This window comes from Setaria italica, chromosome III (genome assembly GCF_000263155.2).
Source record: "Setaria italica strain Yugu1 chromosome III, Setaria_italica_v2.0, whole genome shotgun sequence".
In the NCBI taxonomy this organism is placed as follows: domain Eukaryota; kingdom Viridiplantae; phylum Streptophyta; class Magnoliopsida; order Poales; family Poaceae; genus Setaria; species Setaria italica.
Genome location: NC_028452.1, coordinates 1,720,972 through 1,729,618, shown reverse-complemented (window position 1 = coordinate 1,729,618; position 8,647 = coordinate 1,720,972).

Here is an 8,647-nt window from a genome sequence, read left to right as displayed (position 1 = left end):
GATGACGGGACACTCAATGCATGCGTGCGGACTCAAATGCCGCTCGTCCTCTTTCCCGACCGCGCACGTTCTCAAAAAAGAAGACGTGAGATTACCCAACGCCAAGCCGTGGTGTACTGTGCACGTGCACGTGCACGATTCATACCGGTGCTCGAACAGTGGCAGCTTCTGCCTCGCACGACTGGTTGCTCCATGCAACTTGGGCGCACAGGCAACCACCGAGCAAGTCCAAGGCTCCCTCCCCTTTACTCCGTTTAGGTGGCGGTGGCGTGGTGGTTGGTCGGTCATCACGCCGCCGCCGGCGAGGCGGGTGAACGAACGAACCCCCCGCGTGCCCGCGGCGCGTCGAAGCTGTGGCGCTGCGGCCCCGGCGCTTGCTGATTTGTCAAGCAAGGAATTCAGCGGAGTTGGTGGTTGGCTACTTGGCTTGGTTGTGGGATACAGTAGGCTAGTAGCCCGCTGGATGACCTCACCTGATACAGGTTGACATTGACCCAGCAAGGGTGCGTGAACAAGAACAACAACCGTCACTTTTGCCAAAAAAAAAAATACTTCGTCTGACTCACAAAATTCTTACAGTGAAGCGTAGTATTGATCGAACGAAGAAACTCCTGCGCTTGTGCTGAACCATTCGTTTCTTGAGCAGTAAGGGCTATTCCCAGGGGAATTTCATCTCGCGGTTTTCAAGAGTGACGTGTTATTAAAAGAGGTTTGAGTTGATGAATGAAACCGATCTCACCAATGTAAAGTTTCATTTCACAATTTCATAAATTGTACATACCATTTAATTCAAGGCATGCGATTGGATATGGTAAGATGAAATGAAACTCTCGAACCCTAATGCTAGTTTCATCAGGTTTCATAATCTTGGAAATAATGCATACACAATTTTATCTTAATGAAACTTCTTCCCTCTCTCTCCATAATTAGTATGCCACGTCATCAAAATTGCTGACGTGTTACCATATTTAATGTGCATAAAACCTCTATGAAACTCCCATTAGGACATGGGGAGTTTCATGAGGTTTCATTCTCATTAATTAGTATGTCGCATAGGATTTTTTATGACATGGTATGAAATTAAAGAAGAGAGAGAGGGAACCGATTTCATCTGGATGAAACCAAATGTACATAAATACCAACTTCCATGAGTCATGAAATTAAATGTAATTTTGATCTTACGAAACCACACCATGAAATTATGCATTGAGGAGGGTAGTTATTTCATTTCATTCATGCTTACGTGGCAATGTGAAATTTTGCATTGGGATTAGTCTAACACATTTATTGACGAGAACTGGTGACAGGATTACCGGAATAGTTTGACCGAGCACAAGTCAAGGCGAAGGCGAGCGCAACCTACTACCTGTACCTACCGGGAACTCTGACCGATGCTCTTTCAGCAAGCGGAATGTTCCGGCCAACACATCCAATCATCCACAGGGCCAGGCGCCACTTTTCAACTCTATGCGGCTGTTGCCGCTTCGTGATTTTCGGAGGAGATGGCGACTTTGTCAATATGTTGACCGGTTTGGACTCAGCTCAAACACGTTCGAGTGTTCGACAATTACTCATGGAAGGCCTACCTGATCCACCAAAGATCCAAATTGGGCCGATGTTATAATTTGTATCCGGAAGGCCTACCTCGGGATCGACCAAAGGTCCCATGGGCCGGGCCTATATTCTTGTCTTGGAGTTGGGCTTTCAGCACCTAAAACAAAGAGTTCCATCACAGGCCCATAGCTCTGTTAAGCTTCCGCGCCGCCTAGGCGAACTTGTTGTACTTGGTCGTTACCATCAACGGCTGTGTATTTCTGCTCCATTTCACGGTACTTGTACTTCCTGGCACGAGCCGCATGTGTTGGCAAGATGAAACGTAGGAACAATGGCGAGCGGGCTCGCCTACGTCGTAGAACACAGTCATCCAAGCTGGAGAACACAATTCCACGAAAGCATGCAGGGCCGTGTTTAGTTTGGCGAATTTGGGGGTGCTAAATTACTGTTACAGCACTGTAGCACACTGTAGCGTTTCGTTTGTATTTGTGAATTATTGTCCAAATATTGACTAATTAGGCTCAAAAGATTCATCTCGCAAAGTACAACAAAACTGTGCAATTAGTTTTTAATTTCATCTACATTTAGTACTCCATGCATGTACCGCAAGTTTGATGTGATGGGGAATCTTCTTTTTGCATAGTGTCAAAGTTGGGAGTTGGGAGTAACTAAACATGGCCCAGATCTCATTCAGGAAAGAGAGTGAAGATGGAAGTACAGCAGCTGCAGCCGCCTGCAACGCAGTATCGCTAGCAAGGGCATTCCCTGACCGCCGGCTGCGGCTAGGCCGCCAGCCGCTGCCCCGCGAAACCACGGACACGGAGAGGGCAAGAAGAGGTCACGAGAAAACGACCCGAAAAGCGGGGGTCACATCCGATCCGCGCGCGGCACCTACGCCACGCCCCAGTGGCCCAGTCGCCGGCCCAGAAGTCAAGTCCCCAAGCAAAGCATGATGCCCCCCTAGCTAGAGGGAGAAACGCCATCGATGGATCGAGCCGCCTTTCCCCCGCCGTACGCAGGCGCGCGCGTGCTCCTCGGCCCCCGCGCCCCGATCGGACCAATGGACCGATCATTCCTTCCATTTCCCACCTCGCCTCCTCGCCCTCCCTTCTTCGTTCTTCCCTCGCCGCGGCCGAGCGCGCGCGGACTACGAGGGCAGGCGCGTTTGCATGTGGCGACAACTGAGCAAGCGCCCCACCCCGTGCCCCATGGCGCAAAAGGCCACGACGGGAACGCCGGAACGGGGCGAGGCGTCGTCCAAAAAAGTCGCCGCTCTTTTTACAGCGTCCGATCTCTCCCTGGCCATCCGTCCGTTTGCTTCCCTTTCCCGTTTCGTTCCTCCCTTCCGGTTGTTCCAGGGTCTTGGAATGTTAGGAGCCCTGTCTGCCGGTGCCGGACCACGTAAACTTGACACCATATGGCACCGGCACGCGCGACGGCTCTAGTAGTAGGAGGAGGAGTGTAGGACCAACCCAACCATATTACTAGGCTGTTAACTGTGTTAAGGCGCCTGTCAAATCCGATCTGAGCATCCATTGCAACCCAAAGCGGGCCTGCGCGTCTAATCATGTGCGAGATTCCGTTGGTTTTCATTTAATTACGGGCTGCGGCTTGTTGTTTCATCACGTCGTATATTCCCTGCCGCGGTGGCGCGTCTTTCCGGGTGACAAAATGGTTGGAGCTCAGGGCTTGGGGCCGTAAAGCTCATCATTAGCGCCGGTGATACACCCGGGGATAATGTGCCCCCCCACCCTGACCCTGCTTAACTTCGCCATGCCCGCGCGCGGCGGCTGACAGTTTATTACATTCCTTTTTCCCGCTTCTCCATGTAAAAGTGGCGTACCAGTGCCTAGCTAGATTCTCCGTGGTTCAGTCGTCTATGTTGTGGGGGGGGGACTGAACGGTACTTCAGCAAGACTGCAAGAGCCCGAGAATGCATGTGAGATCATCCGGTTGAACCTGCATGGAATGGCTGCTTGCAAATAATTCATCTCGTTTCCAGATCAGGGAAAAACTTATCATGTTGTGTTGTTGTTAATCTAAGTTTCGTGCAGTACAATTTTGTGTGTGCTCGCCCATGTGAACGAACGCGATGGCATATTGCAACTTGCAGTGCAGAGGGAAATTGGGGGTTTCCTCGAGTACACGGAGCTCTCGATCACTGAAGCTGGCACGTCCGTACCGAAAAGTGCTCGGGGATGTTTGGATCCCGGACTAAACTTTATCCCCCATCACATCGAATTTTTAGATATTGATTAATAATATTAAACATAGACAATTTACAAAACACATTGCACAGATGGAGGCTAAATGGCGAGACGAATCTATTAAGCTTAATTAGTCCATGATTTGATAATGTGCTGCTACAGTAACCATTTGCTAATGATGAATTAATTAGGCTTAATAGATTCAACTCGTTGTTTAGCTTCCGCCTGTCTAATTAGTTTTATAATTAACTCATATTTAATCTTTCTAACTAGACTACGAATATTTGATATGACATCCCTCCGTGTCACTTTGTTGGCGGACGAGCGAGAGAGGCGGAGAGCCGATGAACGACGCTTTTACACGCACGTACGTAGGTTAGGTACTTTGTGGTGCTAGCAGTAGGGCTAGGCCGCAGTTTGAGGTTTTACCAAAGTTTCTACCGTGGCATGCCTTCTTTTGACGACGGAAGACGAAATGGATGGATCGATCGATTGAATGGAACAACACCCAGAGGAAAAAGGCGGCTGCCTCTCACCATCGATCGCGCACGCGCCGCCACAGTACCAGCCGAGAGCTTCGCTCCACGGAAACGCATGACATGACCAGCGTGCGCGCCAGTTCTAACCAGTGTCCACACTGATCGACACACACCACACGCCATGCACTTCGAACACACAGTAAAACACACCTCCTTTGGAAATTCGCTATTAGGTGCTCAGAACAGGCAAAATCTGGAGAGAAAAAAAAGGAGATTTCTCTGGTGTTCAAAGAAAATAAAATGTGCTACGCACTATTACAAGGTTAGCAAGTAGTAAAACATTTGCAATGTGCTTTGGGTCTTTATCTAGTACTCGCAAGTCGCCACACAGTATACTGTACGGTACCACAGCACAGTATTTGTACATGAGCAGTTGATCACTCCTATCGCCATGCGGGCCGAGCACTGTTCCGGTCTTGGGCGAAGTCCGAGGCGTGGGGAAAAAAAAAAGAAAAGAAAGGGTCCCGTTTGTATGATTACTAGGGAGACATGGGCCTGCCTGCTGGCCCTGCTCTGCTTTTGATTCCCCTGCCCGTGACGTCATGGGACACGTCCTGTCCCCCATCGTGGGCCGCCCCGCCACGACATTCCCGGGATTCTGCCCCCCGCCGCGCCCTCCACCCCTGCTTCCCCTCCCTCCTCGTCCCGTCCCGTCTCGTCTCCGCTCGCTGCCACCGTGCCGCTGCCGCGCCGTGGAATGCAGGCAGCGCAGCGGCGCCGGGAACTGCCGCCTGGCGCCTGCCTGCCCGCCCAGCCGGCCAGCGGCGGCCACGGACAAACTGCGCTCCGGCATGGCAGCCGAGGGCACCTGAGAGGCCGTCAGCCAAGCCCGGTCGTCTGCTCTGACCGTGACCGGCCATGGAGGCCGATTCCATCCTTGGCACCGTCCCAAAAGGCGCAGGCCGCGCTGGCCCCATTCGCAGCGGCAGCCCGAGTGCCGACGACGAGCGGGCGGCGCGGTGCGACGTCGGCTCGTCGCGGCATGCGGCCAGCGTCGTGGCCGGAAGCGTTCGCGGCAGCCGAGTCGAGCCGGGCCCCTGTCCTTGCCCTGCCGCGGCGTCCGGCGTGTTGTCAAATTGCCTGGAAAACCTGCCCGTACGGACGGAGCCGGACAACGGAAGGAGGGCGTCACGCTTTGGCACGTCGCGGCCGCGGTGACGCGCAACGCGACGGCGCGGCGCGGCGCTACGCGTTGGGTGTCCGTGTGCAGTGAGGAGGACAGGAGTACTCGTCGGACTGAGCCACTGAGGTGTGTGTGAGCTCGAGCTCGAGCTTCCTGGCCGAGACAAGGCGCCGAGGGATCGTAATCGGATTCGTGTCTGCTGTGTTTTTCCTTTTCTTTTTTCTTTTGTCTTGCCTGTGCTTGGACCATGAGTCCATGACAAGGACAAACAGGGTTCAGACACTACAAGGTTTGACGGCTTGCAAATACAGATGAGCAAGATTCCAAACACCGAATTTTAGAATGACACCGAATATCTCCTGTATACAGTTTAATCCTGAAAGCTCCAAACTTCACAGGCAATTGACTGGGGGTTGCGTATGCCTAGAACTCAGCATCTCTTCAGAAAACTCCACATACCTTCCTCTTCTGAGCAGTAATAAGCAAGGATGAGTACACTTATGGTTGGCACTCAGCAAGGCCACAAGAAATAACCAGAATAACGATTTAATTCCATCTTCAAGTTTATTAATCATGTGAGAATCCAGGCCGCTCTTGACCGTGAGCACGACTGATATATCGGTTTTAGACACTCAAAAGAGGTTGTACACTTTCATCACAAGTCGCGTAAAAGTTCAGAAGAACTTTAAACCCAACCATGATGTGCGAAAGTAGGCACTTATCACACTACCGAGGTGTGATTGCATAGAGACGCTACAAAACTTTTACAAAGATTCCCTAATAAGTGGTAACCTGCTGAGGTTTCGGTGTCAAGCGCGCATAACCCTCCCTAGTTAGCATAGTGTCTTAGCAAATCTGACTTCCCAAGAGGACCGGGCTATACAACGACTCAGTCCCCCTTCTTGCACTTTCGGTAAGATTACCCCAAACTAGAGTCTCTAATTAATTAGCCAAAACCAGAGCCATATAGTTATTCTGGTTGTACTATTTTTCTAGGTAGTTCTCCATGTTCCAATTAATGCATGGTATTCTTGTAAATAAGCATAGATAGAAGGATGGTTAGGGACACTTGCCTTTCTCTAACAAAAAGTTACTCTTATTGCTCTTCATCTCTTACTCTCTTGGAACTCTTAATGTTTAAAGCTTTCGAACAGCAATCCATCTACTCGAAGCAATCATCGGGCACAAGCCTACAAGCAAACAAATAAGTACAACTAAGAACAATGCACCAATCAAAAGAAAAGCTTAAAAAGAGTATACTAAAGAATAGGGCTCGATTAAGATCACGAAAGCGCATAAAACACTAAGAACGATGGCATTGAAAGCATACATCTATCGAGGAAACTTTGGTTATAAAGGAAAAGACAAGAGCTATATTCTGCATTTATTTTTATTTAAAAAATACATGTGAAAGATACTTTTAGAAAATACCCTAAGTTAGAGTTAATTCAAATTATATTTGTATATGAAAAGATGTGTTATATAAATAAATATTCATGTATAAATTATCCCACTTAAACATTTAACTTTGGAAAATAAACTATATGTAATAGCACCTAATCGATATCTTTATATGTCGCATCGAACTAGACAAGCTATAATTAGAAACTCATTCACATTGATATTAATCATATTAACACTTGCTTAAAGAAAACTGATGTATAAACCTAATTAGCTTTTAATTAGAAAAAGCTAAGTAAATAAGTATTACTTAAAATTAATACCATATTTATTTTCAAAAACACGAAACACGGTGAAACAATGTTGATAAACTATACCGTACTATTTCAGAAGATTAACACAACAAGAACCGACTGAAATGAAGTTTTGGTTGAGAAGATACACTATCAAAAGATTTGGGTTCATAAAAGAAAAGAACTAGGTGCTTGATGCATTTTAAATTTAGAAATTAATGTAGATAATATTTCAGAGAATTATCCTATCTTAGGATTAACTCATATTATATTTATATTTTGAAAATATGAAGTAAAGCTTAGTCAAATTTTAGTTACAGTTTGTGTACAATTTATACCACTTTGAATCATTTAATTTGGAAAATAATAACCATTGTGGTAACATCTAAGTGCATAACTTTATGATTCGTGTTAAACTAAGCAATTTAACATTCGAAAACACATTTATATGTATATACAGCCAAATTAACATTTAATTCAGAAAACTCGAGATATAACCTATGTAACTTTTATTTAGAAAGCAAATTCAATAAACATTAATCAATTGAACATTATTATGAAAAACCGAAGTGTAGCTCTAATTAGATATTATTAAAGAACAAGCGTAATAGGTGTTAATCAAATTAAAATTTAATTATAAAAGTGAGGTATAACTCTATTTAGATTTTATTTAGAAAACTTAGTTAAATAGGATTAGTCAAATTAATATTAACTATGAAAACCGATATGTATACCCTAATTAAGTTTCATTAAGAAAACCCATTCAACTAAACATTAATAAAATTAATTTCAGAATAAATTCTTAAAACACACATTAAGGTAAACATCATGACTAGCGCGTAGTTTATATTGAGATGAAACTAACGCATCAAGTACGGATTGAAACGGAGCTTAAACGAAGATGGTAGAGCTAAAACAAGGTTGTAGGGACCTAGATATGATTAATTATAGATTTGGAGGGCTATCAGAAAAGATATGCAAGACACATGAAATAGTGCTCGTGAATAGACTAAGGTTCGGGTTAGATCTACAAAAGAGCATGGCTTAGATCTGTTAACTAGATTCTAATCTCTATAAGGGTCTTTCCGTAGATCAGCCAAGACACAAGGAACGAAGCTAAGCATTTCAACTTTCCTGAGGGGCCTAGATGCAAAAGCTTATAGAGCTTTGCTCACATGGCGGCCTAGATGCAAAAGCTTATAGAGCTTTGCTCACATGGCGGCCTAGATGCAAAAGCTTATAGAGCTTTGCTCACATGGCCGACGGCCAGCTCTGGGTGGTCAAATCGCCGACGTTTTGGCCGGCTAGGGGCTTAGGTGAGGTGGGAAAGATGAAGATGGGGTTGAGGGGAACTCGGGGATGCGCTTACCATGGTTGGGGATTAGCTGCTCCGTCTGGAATTCGACCTAGCGGCGGCGGAAGACGGCGCAGGGCTTGGCGAGCGAGGGAGCAGGCTCGCTGCACTCGGCTTGACCTTGTGAAGCTTCTGGTGGTGCTGGTTTGCTCTAGCGGCGACCATGGGCATCGAAT